At 32.2% G+C, this 15,999-nt stretch overlaps 1 non-coding gene across 1 annotated transcript; it reads right to left on the reverse strand.

The window, feature by feature from the left end:
- Positions 1 to 4,473: 4,473 nt before the first annotated feature.
- Positions 4,474 to 4,580, reverse strand: LOC128281066 (small nucleolar RNA R71). Its single transcript, XR_008271281.1, has one exon. It is a non-coding gene; the product is annotated as a small nucleolar RNA R71 (small nucleolar RNA).
- Positions 4,581 to 15,999: the final 11,419 nt, after the last annotated feature.

The raw sequence follows: 15,999 nt of genomic DNA on the forward strand, positions 1-15,999 counted from the left end.
GGAGAACCCAAATTCATTCTGACCTCGTCTCACAAAATTTATTATATCACATAACTTACAATTCAATTGCTTACACCATTTCTTCTATAAAAAACTAGACTTAATAAGCTTTAATTCAATATTTTTTTCATCCTTTGATTCAATTTATAAAATTTATGGTGATTTTTCAAAGTTAACCTACTGCTGCTGTCCAAAACTGTTTTAGTTCAATATGTTTATTACCATTTTTCCTCTAAATTTCACTGGTCATACAATTCAGTCCTTGCTCAATTAGCCCATCACTTAAGCTAATTTTTCTCAATTAAAATTTTATTCCATCATTCTAAACTATTACACAACCTTTAAAAATCAGAATTTCAACACTAAACCTTAATTCACAACTTTTTCACAATTAGGTTCTAAAATCAATTTCTATTGAAATTACTTGATAAAATCATTAAACAACAAAGTAAAACCTTCAAATATATTTTAGTTCATCATAAACAGCCAACACTTATCAATGGTAGCTTTCAATTTTGTCCATAAAATCAAAAACTAATGAATTAAACACTTGGACCTAATTGTAAAATTCACAAAAACATAAAAATCTCAAAGAAAAGGGAAAGAATTGAACTCACATATGTCAAACTATAAAAAACAACAACTTTCAGACCTCCCATGGCGTTTTTTCTGAAGAAGAATGATGATATCTCTAGATTTTTCAATTTTGTCTTGTTTTATATGCTTAATTTGCAAAGTTTCCAATTTTGCCCCTTGTTCACACTTGATTTTTATTTTTCCTGCACACACATGCTGTCCAGCCCAATAATGGGTGTTTAATTGCCTATTTAGTCCTCCTTTAATTATTACTAGAGCTATTTAATCATATTTCATAATTTTACACTTAATTCAATTTAGTCCTTTTTACTCAATTGACTACCAAAACCTTAAAATTTCTTGACGAAACTTTAATACTGACTTACTAACACTCCATAAATATTTCTAAAAATATTTATGACTCGGTTTATGAATTTAAGGTCTCGATACCTCGTTTTCAACCAATTTACCTGATTAATTCTTTTAAAATTGCAAAATTCACTAATTCAAAAATTCTTTTAAATTCGCGCTTGGCCCATAATTATTATTTATTAAAATTTCTAAACTTACTCATTGAATTTTGTAATCTCGAATCACTGTTTTTTGATACCACTGAAAAATTTGGCTGTTACATTTTCCCTCTCAATTTCTTTGATTTTCCCTAACAACCCAACTATTTGTTCAAGTATTGATGAAATGCAATGATAAAGGGAGTTTAGGGTATAATGATTTTAGGGTTTAGTGTTTGGTTTATAGGTTGATTTTGAGTTTAAGGATGGTAATAAGGGCTTAGGGTTCAATGGTTTCAGGGTTAGGATGGTAATGGGGGTTTATAATTAATTTTTGAAATATTTAATTATATACACAATTACCAAAATTGTAACAACCCAATTTTTACCAATGTAAAGAAATGTGGTTTCGAGACCAAATTCCGTAAACCGAGTTAGAGAGTTTATAAATAGACAAATTTTCATACCTAATTAGAAAATATATTAATGGATGACAAAGGAATTCAATGGAGAAAATGATAAACTATAGTATAGAGAGTAAATTGTAGAAGTGAAATCGCTATTAAATTTTAATTTAGAAAAATGTATGAGGGCTTCTTTATGAATTAGACAAGGGACTTAATGGTTATTTAGCCATTAATAACTTATGAGTTAGTGAAATATGATCATTAAATCCACTTAGCATTAGTATTATAATATATAATAGTATGATGTTAATAAGTTAAACATGTTTAATTAGGCTAACTAAATTGTTAATCAAAGTAGAAATAATACTTGAGTGGGAAAGACTATTTCAGCATCCTTCTCCCCTGTAAGTTGTCGTCCCTTACCAAAGAAAAAGAAAGAAACTTTGTTGTTTTTCCATTTCCATTGTCGTCACTAATTAACCAAGGTAACAAATTCATTTCTTTGGAATTTTTATAGATTTACTATCAATTAAGCTTGATTAAGCTAGCCCATATCTTAGATTTTCCAAGTACTAAGCATATGTCAAGTTACCATTATAGAAGTTCAGAGAAATTAAGCTTGAAAATGATAATTTTATGAATTGTGAATTTAGATTTTGTTGGGATTAAGTTAGAAAGTAAAGAAAAGTGTTGGATTTTATTATAAATCCAACTAAGCTATGTAGTTGATTTATGACATTAGGGACTAAATTGAATAAATTGAAAGCTATTAAGAAATTATGATATAGATTAAAAGTACAAGAATGTTATGAATAATCGTGGAAATATGCAAATTCATTAAACCAACTCTTTAATTAATATGCTTCTCTTGAAGTCCTACTTATGTATTTTAGTTTTTTTTGCATATATCTATGTCAAACAAACCTTAAGATCACCCTATCATGCCTAACAAACAATTTATGCAAGTAGCAATCATCTTTCGATATCGACATGACATGCACCATTCAAGTCTTTTGTCTATTAACTATTACCTCGTCTTAGATTAAATAGTTAACTCAATTACTTACCAATGTTGGTCATACATTTATAAGTGTTAAAATAAATTCTACTTGAATGAATGAATAAACATTTGCACAAAATAGTCTAAAGATAAAACCAAGAATCACATGTCAAAGATGTATAATCATTCTGGAAAAAACAGAATTAAGCCATAATCTTTAAATTAAAAACATAAAGATAATTTGTATTCATGTTTGTTAACATAATAACAAAAGAAGAAATGTTGAGGGGGTTATCCATGGCCATGCACAATAAGAAGAGATAATAACCAAATGCACAATAAGGTGTCACTCTTATCTAAAATGCTCTCAAGTTTTGCTTACTTGCTGTTCTCAAACTTTCAGAAGGTGTTTCCCTTTCTTTGCTTGTATTCTCTCATCTTCGTATGTTTTTCTGTCTCTTTTGTGTGTTTTTTAGGAGTGTAGAAATGAACCTTATTTATACAAGACAAGCCCCCAACGTCCCTAGCTATTTTTAACAAGATTCTCCCTTGAAAATCTCCATGTTGGTGACTGGCCCTTGACTTGAGGAGAAAGAGTGGACTGTTGCTTAATTTGAGGATGTGTTTGCTTGATTTGAGGAGAGGGAAGCCCTTGAATATCTCCATGTTGTTGTCGTCCCCTTGATTTCCTCAAAGAGGATCTGATTGTTCCTAGAATCAAGAAAGAACAAGTGTTGGATGATTTGGGCATCTTCCTCCCGTAATGGGCTTTTTCCTTCTCAGTCTTCTTGAGATAAATTTTTGTAGTCCAAGAAATTGGATTAGGAAGACCAAAGTTGTATAAGCCCAATCTAGTTCTACTCCATTTTTCCCACAGAGTCCAATTATTTCCTCAAAAGATAAAAAATCATGTATTTAGCATAATAATTAGTTAAAATAATACATTTTCATAATATTGATTAACATAACAAAATTATGAGTAAAAAATACAAAAAGTGTTATTAACTACCCAGAATTTGCATAATTTCTATGTTAAAAAGTGCTTAAGATAACTATATATTTTAGAGTTATCAACACCCCACACTCGACCTGGTCAACCGAATTTGAGTATGTGATGTCACATTACATTACCAAAGTAACTCATGCTAATCCATTTCATACATAAAATTTAAAATATAATATAACAATTAACCAATTTAATCATTAATCATACTTGTAGTTATTCATTTATAATGATTAAGGTTCGAGATCATTGTTAAATAGAGTTAAGAAAGGTCAAAGGTTGAGTTAGGACTCAAATTCGAACTTAATTGTCAAATTTCAGATGCATGTATTGAGACAAGTCATAAATTATTTTGAGATTTTTAGCTTCAAAGTTAGTATGTCTCGAAACACTTCTAATTGTGTCTTTTTTCTCAGGTACCAATAGTTTATGAACATAGACCAAATCATTGATCTACTTCCTCTTGACCCTAAGATTGAATGCACTTTAAATAGAGAAGAAGGGAACAATTAGCCCAAAGACAAGTTACAAAAATGGACCCTAAACAACAAAATCAGAATCAATGAGCTTTTTAGAACACTCATAATCAGGTCATTATTGCTGATGATAGAGACCATGCCATCTGTAGTACATTGTGCTTTCACTCAATTAACTCAATTCGAGAATTGTGAGACCCGAGATTAAGGCTCGTCAGTTTGAATTAAAGCCAATTATGTTTCGACTGTTGCAAACAGTGGGCCAATTTAGTGGAATGCCTACTAAAGATCCACATCTGCATTTCATCTTATTCATGGAAGTAAGCCATTCATTTAACCTAGTCGGAGTGATTGAGTACGCTTTGAGATTGAAGTTATTCCTATACTCACTGAAAGATAGAGCGAGAGCATGATTGAATTCCTTACAGCCTTATTCGTATCAACATAACAACAATTGGCTGAACGATTCTTAATGAAATATTTTCTATCGAGCAAAAATTTCAAGCTGAAAAATGAAATCAGTACATTTCAGCAATTTGACGAAGAATCTATTTATGATGCATGAGAGCAATTTAAGAAGTTGTTGCGGAAATGTTCTCATCATGGCATTTCTCACTGCATTCAGTTGGAGACTTTTTACAATGGTCTCAATGCACATAAAAGAATGATGGTAGATGTTTCAGCCAATAGAGCTCTTCTTTTGTAATCGTACAATGAATCTTATGAGATCATTGTAAAGATTTCTAGCAACAACTATCAGTGGCCGACTAATCAAGTAGCCACAGAAAGAAGAGTGGCCGAAGTTCATAAAGTTGATGCACTTACGTCTTTGGCAGCCCATGTATCTTCTATGACTTCCATGCTTAAGAATATTACTACTAATGGTCTCAATCCTAACACGTCAGTTCAGTAGTGTAATAGCCCGTTTTCAGTGAAATTGGAACAGTGGTTTTGGGACCACAAATCCTAGTCAGAAAGAAAATTTATTTTAATATTATTGCATGTGTGATTCGGGATAGTTCGAAAGCAGTCTCTGATCATCAAAAGTTTTATGTCGATTGTAATAGGCCAATTTTGGCCTGGGCATGAAAATAAATAAAACCAAATAAATAAACAGTCCATTAATAGTCCATTATCAAAGTCCAAATTATATAAACTTAAAACCCACTACCCAAACTTTTCAAAGGCCCAAATTAACCCTAAACCCAAACAAACCCTAACCCAAATTGGCCCAAAATTAAAAAATATCAAAACCCTAATTTCTACTTGCGCCGCAACTGGCCTCCGTACGCTGTACGCCGTATACCTCCATATAGCCAGCACCGTACCTGCAAGAAAACAAAAGGGACAATAACAAAAAAAAGAACGAAAACAATTGTATTTTTCTTGTTTTTATTTTCGATTATATAAAAGCCCAAGGGATCATTGTAATTTTTTTTCACGCACAAAAAAAAAATCAATACGAACGCATACATACATTTGAAAAAATATTCAGAAAGATTAAAGGTTATTCGTTCATTCATCGATTCGTGGTTCTTATCTTCTTTATTTTTTGCTTTATTTTTGAGTTCATCTTACAAAGATATAAAAAAAAAAGTTTACTTACACCTTCGTTCGGTGTCGGTGGTCGTTTGCTTCTTTGGTCCAAAGGCAGACGGATCCTTAGGGATCCGGTTAGAGCCGCGGTGGAGATGGAGGCATACTTGGCACCGACGAAGCTCCCAAGGGAGGTTGAGAGAGTTTTAGAAAATATTTAGGGTTTTTTTTGAAGAAATAATCTGCTAAATGTTTTTTTAGGACTGATTTTAGGTTTTTAAACATCTTTAAAATGGCATCGTTTTAGGCCGTGAGTGTTGGTGGCGAAATGGCATCTTTTCATGGCCTTTGACCCGCGCTTGGACCATACCTACAGACTAGATCCGCGCGTTTCCTTGTTGATGGGGTATTTGCGTGTCAAGTCCCTCTGCATTAACTGTTCTTCTAAATCTAGTTTCCTTTTATTTTAATTTGTACCTTGTATTTTGTTTCAGTGTTTATTTGATCCCAATTGAAGTGTCACGTTTTGGAGGGCGGGATTATTTTCCAATCTGGTCCCTTCATGTTATCCGTGTCTTTCAATGGAGTACTCCCTTTTCCTTTTATTTCAGATTAGCCCCAAAAATTTTGTTGTAAGGTTTGATTTAGTCCTTTTTTGTTATTTCTTACTATTTTGTTATTAAATTAATTAATTTAATATATTATTACTACTATTATTTTTCTATTTATTTTATTTATTTAACTTTTTTAAAAATACATTTATGTTATTATATCTCCTCATGATCGTTATCTATATCCTTTTAACTAAATTATTCATTAATCTTTTTTAGAAATTGTTTTAACATTTCATTTTGAACTACTTTACTAATTTTACATTGTTTTAGTTGCTATTTTTATATCTTGTGTGTTTTTTATTTGTTTTATTATATAATTGATTTATTTTAAAATTCTCTTTTATGTATATTCTTTGCTTTAAATATTTAAGTGATGTTTCTTTTAAATGCTCTCATACATTATTATTATTTATTTACATTACACTATTTCTTAAATTTATGTATATTATTTATTTTAATTAAGGAATATTATTGTGTATATTACTTACTTTAATTTTCTTCTTTCAATATTTGTTTTAAAATTCATTTATACATTACTACTTAGTATATTATTTATTCTACTTATTTTATCTTTTGATCTAGTCCAAACTTTCACGTTTATTACGTACTTATCTTAAAATTATATACATAAGTTAACTTTAAATTATTATGTGTATTATAATTTCAAATGTTTTATTTTTTTCACATTATTAATTTCAAACTCATTTATCATTGTTTCAAAACTTGTCGCATTTCGTTTGTATTTATTGACTTTTATCTCATTCAAAATTGATTCTTTGATTCATAAGTTGTTGGATGTTAAACGTTAGTATTTGCATAACGTATGATGAGAACTTATTGCTATTGAGTGTATCTTAATTTGCTCTTTTCTTATTTTCATATCATTGTAATTTATTTGTATAATATTTCATCTATGTATAAATTTCATGTTTGTAACTTTGTTTTTTCTACATTATTGCATCGTGATTCAAACTTCAATGTTTTGATTGATATTGGTCGTCTCATTTTCATTTCAAGTAAATCAAGTAAAGGCTTTTTGAGCCGGTTTTACAAATGTTTGTTTGAAAATCTCCCAAAACAAAGGCAATGTTTGATGTTTGAAAATTTGAGGAATCATGCTCTACCGTACTAGGTTTCGATTTTCCGTTTGTCCAAAATAATCAAATATTCCTTTGAAATTTCATCCGTATTTTCTAAATTCTAAAACAAGGTAACGTTCAATGTTTGGAAATTCGAGCAATCGTGCCCTACCGTACTGGGTTTTGACTTTTTGTTGGACTAAATAATTGGGCATCCTTTTGTAATTTTCAACGTATGAGCTTTTGGAAGTCAAGAATTGATCGTGGTTTCGAAGGTATAAATGATCATGTCCTATCGTGTTGGATGTGATGATGTATTCCTTTGAAACAAGAGAATTTTGACGACCAACTTGAGCCATTCGAATGTTTTAAAAGGAATTATATTTCAAAATATTTTTAAATCTTAGACATAAGGACAGTACTTAGTCAATTTGGTACCAATTTTGGGCGTAGTGAGGGTGCTAATCCTTCCTCATACGTAACCGGCTCCCGAATCCATTTTCTCAAATTTACTAAGCCAAAATTGATTTAAATGGAATAAAATGTTTTATTAGGTGATCCAATCACACTTAAACAAAAGGATTGGTGGCGACTCTATATTTTGTTTTAAAAGTCGATCCCCGTTTTTTCAAAAAAAAAGGTTTCGACATCGATCTTAAATGAAAAAAAAATAGAATTTCAAGTCGGAGACAAGGTATTCTTGAAAGTATCACCTTGGAAGAAAGTTTTTCGGTTTGGGCGTAAAGGAAAACTAAGTCCACGATTTATCGGGCCATATGAAATTATTGAAAGAATTGGACCAGTTGCATATCGATTGGCAACCACCAGAGCTTGACAGAATTCATAATGTTTTCCATGTGTCTATGTTACGATGGCATCGATCTGATCCTCCACATGTTATTTCTCTGATAGAAGTTGAGATTCAGCCTGATATGACTTACAGTGAAGAACTAATCAAAATTTTGGCACGTGAGACAAAAGAATTAAGAAATAAAAGGTAGCTTTAGTGAAAGTTATTTGGCAACGCATGGAATAGAAGAAGCTACTTGAGAACTGGAAGAAACAATGAGAAAGCAATATCCAAACCTCTTTACTGGTAAGATTTTTGATGACGAAAATTCTTTAAGGGGAGAGAGTTGTAACAACCTGTTTTCAGTGAAATCGGAACAGTGGTTTTGGGACCACAAATCCGGGTCAGAAAGAAAATTTATTTAATATTATTGCATGATCTACATTATGATAGGAAAGACGTATAAAAATTTTGATAAGAAAATTTTACCGATTTCATGTTTAATCATAGAAAGGACCAAATTGCATAAAATGTAAAAGTTGAGTTCTAGTAGCTATAAGTATCAAATAGCTATGGAATTCAAAACTTGAGGTCCTTATATGGTAATTAGATCATTAAGAAAAGTTAGTAGATATTTTTTGATTATTCATCCATGGAAATTTAGAAAAAGAAAAGCACATAGAAATAAATAAAAATGATAATAACTTAATATCATATTATTATCATATTTTTCCCCAAATTTCTATGGAAACCCTAGGAAAGAGAAAAAAAATCAAGCAAGCCTAATTGGGTAGGTAATCTTGTCCCGTTTTTAGTAATTTTTATACTTTTGAGATCGGAATAATCTAATCTAACTATTTTGGGGATCAATTTGTAAAGTTATCAAAGTATTAAAATTTTTTCCATGGATGAATATGTTGAAATTTTTAAATTTATGGTAGAAAATGAAAGGTTGTTGATAGATAAACAACTTTTATAAAGTGAATTTTGATGAAATTGTAGTTTAGTGACTAAATTGTAAAGATGTAAAATTCATGGAAAATTTCTAATTTTTGGGAAATTACATGGATTGTTAATGTTATATGAAAATTTTGGCTAAGCTTGGAATAAGGATTAAATTGCATGAATTTCATTTTCCGAGCTTAGGGACGAAATTGGAATTAATGAAAAGTATAGGTGCAAAATGGTACTTTTGCCTAAGATGTGAATTGGATTAATTTGAGTGTGAAATGTAATAAATTAATGTTAAATTCATTTATATAGATCCAGAACGATCGAATAAGGAGTTAGATCGAGGAAAAGAAAAAGCGTTGGATTAGTAGATTTCCGTATACGAATAAGTGATGAGGCAAGTTCGTGTAACTAAATTGTGTATGTTTTCATGTTTGAACATCATAGTATATATGTGAATTATGAATTTGTTATGTATATGAAAATAATTATATATTAGACATGCCCAATAATTGTTAAGTTCCGTTTGAAAAGATGAAATTCGATAGATACAAGTTTTCCCAAATTAGTTGTGGATTTGCATATGTTGCAGATACACCACAGCTCAAAAGAGCTTCCTATTATTAGCCCTCTCGAGCTTTTTGTATAAGATTCTAGCGAGCTTCCCGTTATAGCTCTTCGAAGCGTCCTAATAGGTTGTGATCTTACATGTGTTGTGGACACACCTTAGCTCTTATGAGCATCCTGATATATGGCTTTTCGTAAGCTTCCTGTTAAATTGACTCTTTGTGAGCTTCCCGATAGTGCTCGCTTGAACTTCCCGATATATGGCTATCCAGAGCTTCCTGATAGGCTCTTTGCGAGCTTTTCGATAGGCTTTTTGTAAGCTTCCCGATAGGCTCTTCGTGAGCTTCTCGATATGATTCCTTGTGAACTCTCAGATTATGGCTTTTATGAGCTTTTTGTTGTACAGCCCGGATAAGCTTCCTGATACATAGCTCAAATGAGCTTCCCGTGATAAGGCTCGAGAGCGTGCTTCCCGATTATGTGCTCTAATGGGCACCCATGTATATGAATTGATGGATCATTGATAAGTACACCTTATGTGTACTGCCCGAGTATTCATTGATATTTCAATGATTTTAACGGACAAAACTCCTGATATGAGAAAATATGAGAATTAAATGAATTATATCTTGGATATCCTTGAAATACATGAAAATGGTTGTGTGATCAACTCATCTTTGTTTTCTTGATATTCTTGTAAAATTTATAACTAACTTGTTTGATGAGAGCATGTGTTTATGCAATTGGCCACAATGTTTTGAATGCATGTTTGTATGCTTACTTTAAATGAATATGATCGGTAAGTTAAATTCTTGTTATACGAACTTACTAAACATTAAATTCTTACTTTGTTTATTTCTTCTATTTTATAGTACTCGAAAACTTGTAAAGGTTGGAGCAGGTCGGAGTAAGATCACACTATCTTCAGCTCAATTTGGTATAATTAGCAAAATTACTTTTGGTATAATGGCATGTATAGGCTAAGTTAGACCAAATGATGAAATGTTTTGGTTGTAAATAGCCATTGGAATGGCTAGTGATGATATATTTTGTGTATATATATACATGAGGTTGTACTATGTTGATAGGATTATGCATGAAGTGGTATAATAGGTACAAGCATATTTAAATGAATGTTTGATCAAAAAGGTAAGATGGATACTTGAACATATGTAGTAGTATATCTTGTATAAGGTTGGTTTTGGCTTGGTTTTAATGTCTTGGATTAGTTGGTGCATGTGTGTTGGAACATTTATATAGGTGGAAAACTAGTTTGGGTAAGAAATAAGGCTTAGAAATAGTCTTATTTTGTCCACACGGGCAGAGACACGGGCATGTGTCTCAGCCATGTGTGACACACGGCCATGCGTACGGGCATGTGGTTTGGCCGTGTATCCCTTGCATCTTAAAAATTAAGAAACAGAATGGTAAAAATTGGTCACACGGATAGAGACACAGGCGTGTGTCTCAGCCTGTGAAACACACGGCCCAACAAATGGGCATGTGTCTTCGCCGTGTGAATCCTGCACCTAATTTTTGAAAATTAAATTGTCCACACAGTCTAGCACACGAGCGTGTGGCTGGCTATGTGACCTAAGTCAGAGAGTTACATAGGTATAGACATGGGCTGGGACACAGCCGTGTGCCTTACAACAAATGCCCACATGACCTAGGACACGAACGTATCACTTGGCCATGTGAACCACACGGCTTACCCCCACGGCCGTGTGTCCCTTGCACCTAAGAAAAATTTTGAGATTTTGCGAAAAATTCTCTGAGTTTCTGATTTAGTCTAGACTTGTTTCTAATGTATAAATTGGACCTTGAGGGTTCATTTAAGGGACAGTATAATTGGTTTCAAATATGAATATTAAATAACATAAATTAATTGTATTTGTTCTGTAAACTCTGGTAATGCTCCTTAACCCTGTTCCGGTGACGGATATGGGTTAGGGGTATTACAAGTAGCCAAGCCAGTTTGAAAATATCTCCTACATTTGTTGTGGAGATGATCATATGTCTAAAAATTTCCCATCAAACCCATAATCCATCTACTACATAGGTAACCAGAATTAGAATATAAGTGGGCCAGGATCGCAATCAAATTTTTAAAACCCTTTATGGAGAAATCATCCTAATTTCTCATGGAGTAATCAAGGGATAAGACTGAGCAATTCTTACATGCCTCCGCGACCAAATAATTCACCAGGCTTTTCTTAATAAGTTCAGAAACCTCAACCAGCCGAATCTTCCAACAGTTTGGAAAATTTATTAAAAGCATACATGGCAAAGAATGATGCACCTCTAAAGAATTTGGAGAACCAAATAGGGTAGCTAGCCAATAAGCTAAGAAGTAGACCCCAAGGTGCTTTGCCAAATGACATTGAAAATCCAAGGAGTACAAGAAAAGAACAGTGTAAAACTGTCACCTTGAGGAGTGGAAAGGCATTGGAACCCAATGTTGTTGAAGTCGAAAACGAAATTGTGATTGTTCAAAATCGGGAGGAAGTTCAACCAGATGTTGAAATTCGCACAGTGTAGAAGTGAAATGCCACAAATCTATGTGGCAAATTAGGCTTTTTTGACACATTTAAGGAGATTTTTCTGAAGCAAAATAAAGTTTTTAGCATAAATTTTTGTTATTTTTGTTATTTTCATATTTTTAGGTAATAAGTGAAAACGTCTTATTTTTGTCTTTTTTTTTTACCCAAATTGGCTGATAGTGTCATTTGAAGGCCTCGCGTATGTTTGAGTACTGCAGGGATGTGTTAGAGGTCGAAAATAAGCAAGAACGACACCTAGGGAAAGGGTATCGGGATATCGAACCCTTAGGATTACAATACCTCCGACAGTGTAAAAGATTAAAGATTCCCTTCAGTGGTATCACGATATCCCCTCTAGGTATCGTGGTATCCACCTCCCAAGGAAGACCCTAAGTTTCAATAGTGCCCGGGATATCATAATATCTTCTTTTAGGTATTGTGGTATCACCATCGTCAGGGGGGCAAACTTGGACAAAAAAGGCAACCTTTGTCTACCTGACCCACCAATCATACAAGGCTTATGTAGGGGCATTTTTGACATTAAAAAGTCATCAGAATACACTTCAAAACAGCCAAAAATTGCTGAGGAAGAGAGAGAAACACATTAGCTTAGTTTTAGGTTAGTTTTCTTTAGGTTTTCTTTAGTTTTTCTGTACATTTTTCTAGGGTTCTTAAGGTTTTCTTTACTTATTGTTCTTGTTGTTCCTAGTGTTAGTTAAGTTAGTTAACACTACAGCTAAGGTTTATTTACATTTTCAGTCTTTGTACCTTACTTTCAAGACTCTTTGAGCTTTAATTTAATGTATTTCAGTTTATTTTGCTTTCAATCTGTTACAGCTTGTTCCTTTTATGTTTCTTGCCCTAAATTTCTTTGTTAAATGATTTTGGTTTTATGCTATTTAAGTTTTATTGAATAAAAATCTTAACTTTTATATTTTTCTCAAGCTTTACTTGTATGGCTACCTTGTTTTCCATGTTTATGTTTATTTTCTTCACTTTGAGCATGTGTAGCTAAACCTTTAAGGACATTGGTTGATGAAGATGTGTGTAAACTAACATCCATTGGACAAATGACTAAATCGTAATAAATTGGACTAATTTGAATAGAACTAAGAACTTAGGTAGTGACGCACCTAAGGGAATATTAAAATAAAGTGAAACTGAAAGGTAATCTTGTCGTGTACATTCGTTAGTCCTGGATTAACCGATGAGATCGAAAGATAAATTAGATCTAATTTGTCTAAGTCAGTAAAATTGAAATCAGAAGATAAAATGGAGTCACTTCGTGATTTATGCGATTTATGTCCCTAATTCGAGATTTGGTGAACCACATCGAAGTCAACCAACCTCCATTAGTTATTTGTTAGATAGTCTCGCTAGTAGTACATTTCTTGCACTTTAATCCTTAGAGTAGAATATTTAATTTTCTTGTAAACTCATTTTTTATGAATTATCATAATATAAAACCGTATTAGTAGCCACTTAGACTCTATCGTGTATGCTAGTTATTACTCAATCGTCTCTTCCTTTGGGTTCGATCCTTAAAATACTCTAGTGTTCCGTTATAATACTATAAATATTACAACTAACCTATACGACTGCAGTAAAACTGGGTTTAAAAATAGTTTCATAAATTCATTGTTTTAGTGCGCATGTGCATAGCCAGTCAAGTTGTTGGCGCCGTTGCTAGAGAAGATGATGTAAGATTGAGTAATTTTTAGTGTACTCTTTTAGGTAGAGATAAGTAGCCAAATTAGAATTTATAAATACGACCTTATTTTTTGTTGTTTTTATTTTTTTTCCAGATTTAACTAATTTCTTTCAATCTCTTATGTTTGTAAGAGGTGTTGTATGACTCGAACCAATAACAATGTTTTACCGTTTGAGCCGAAACCGAAACGTATCATCATACATGCAAGAAGAATGCAACATCCGAGAGACATTCCATTTCCACCAAGAGAGCAACCCATTGAAAATCCACAAGAAGAAATTTGACATCCACCATAACTACCCATGAAGCAAAGAACTTTGCACGACTATGAGATGCCCAACTTAGATGCGGTTTGAGGTAGCATTAATCGTCCGATGAATGCTTTAGTGGAATGACTTTGTAACTAAATAAGTTTATAATTAATAGGCAAAAAGCGAAAATTTAGTTGTAAATTATTTGAGCCCTAATTATATATATCCAATCGGTTTCTCCGCTAGCTCGTGACAACAAAAAACGAATTGTATGTAGAACCAAATAAATAGAAATAAATAGAAACATATCGCATTTGCAGTGAATGTGTTTTCTCAGTAAGTACAAAAATGATTTGAGAATTAATTTAAGGTTTTTGAATTATTATTTAACTAATTATAATTAAATAATTGAAGTTTGAAGATTGAATTAAATTAATTAGTCATTATGAGATTTGTTGAATAATGAAATTAAGTATATTTCCATATAAAAGTTATTACGATAAAGTTGTTATGACTTTAACGCAATTATAATTAAGTTGAGAAAATTATTTAATTGAGAAATTAATTTAGTTAATTTAATTAATTTAATTAATTTATTAAATGATATTTATTTTGGAAATAAAAAGTAATATTAGGTTGGATTAAATTATAAAGTGTTGGATCAAAAGTTTAGAAAGTACATATAATTGGACCGAATACATGAGAGGTTCAATCTTACCCCTCATGTAACATGAGGGCAACTAGGATGTACCTGCCTCGCATTTTAGAGCGAGAATGTGTTTTCTATTTAAATACTATTATTTATCAAAGGCTTATTCAACTATAATTGTTGTACTTTCCTCTATAAATAGAGAGTACTGGTTGACTTAAAAATAGAAGACTTCATAAATTATTCATATATCATTGTCCTCTTAGAAAGTAGTCATAATTTATTTACTACTAATAAATTTTATTTTTTGAGAATTTTGATTTTTACGATAGAAAGAACTTACTTTTCAACTGAAAGTTAGTAAATTGTTTCTTTTTTGTGTTTTTAGTTCGTGTTGTTTAAATCCACACTTGATGCAATTCGTGGTACGAGAATAATGAAGAATATTGTTTGGTTGAAAGCCAGGATTTACTAAATCTGTTTCGCACAAAGCATAGGTTCTATTCCGGTTTAAGGTTTATTATTATAAATATCACAAAACAGCTCGATTTTAGAAAAATTTAAATCTTCTGCTCTAATTATAAAAATCGTTTTCTTAACCAGTTTTTCCAACATTTCATGCTAGTGTATACCATGCAATCAACGCTCCTACCCTTTTTGTTTGTTAAAAACTTAATCAACTGAATAAGAATTTTATTTGGGGCAGTTCGAAGGAGTATGTGCATCATAATAATCTTGCAATGTTAGCTAAAATGGGATGAAGAATGTTTATAGCAACGGATGCCTTATGGTCACATGCCTTTTGATTGAATTATCTTCGTAGGTTGGGTTTCGTGAGGTAATTTCTCGACCGAATTGCTCATAGACATGGAGAGGTTTATGTAAGTCGAAGGATGTGATTGTGAGAGGTTGTCGTTGGCAGATTGGCAGTGGCAAGCAGGTTCGGTTTTGGCATGACTGGTGAGTTGGTCGTGCGCCTTTAAAAGTTGGGTTCTCTTTGCAACATGTAGACAACCGTATTGAATTTATGGCTGTTTATTTAACAGGGGATGGGCAATGGAATCCAGCTATGCTTCAGCCTTTCTTGGCACCAATTACCTTGATGGAGATCAAAGCTATCCCTTTTGCATGCATACAAGGCACCGAGCCAATATTCATGTTGTTGAGGACTTGAGAGTAATGGTATGTTCTCTGTTCGATCAGCTTATGATATGCGTTCAGGCAAGGCCCCGGCAATGGGTCCACGGCAGCGTTTTGAATGGATTTAGTAGCTCTAGTGCCCGGAGCATATCTATTTCTTCTTGTGGTTAGTATATCTTAATAAGCTTAATACAAAT

This window comes from Gossypium arboreum, chromosome 9, assembly GCF_025698485.1.
Source record: "Gossypium arboreum isolate Shixiya-1 chromosome 9, ASM2569848v2, whole genome shotgun sequence".
Classification (NCBI taxonomy): Eukaryota; Viridiplantae; Streptophyta; class Magnoliopsida; order Malvales; family Malvaceae; genus Gossypium; species Gossypium arboreum.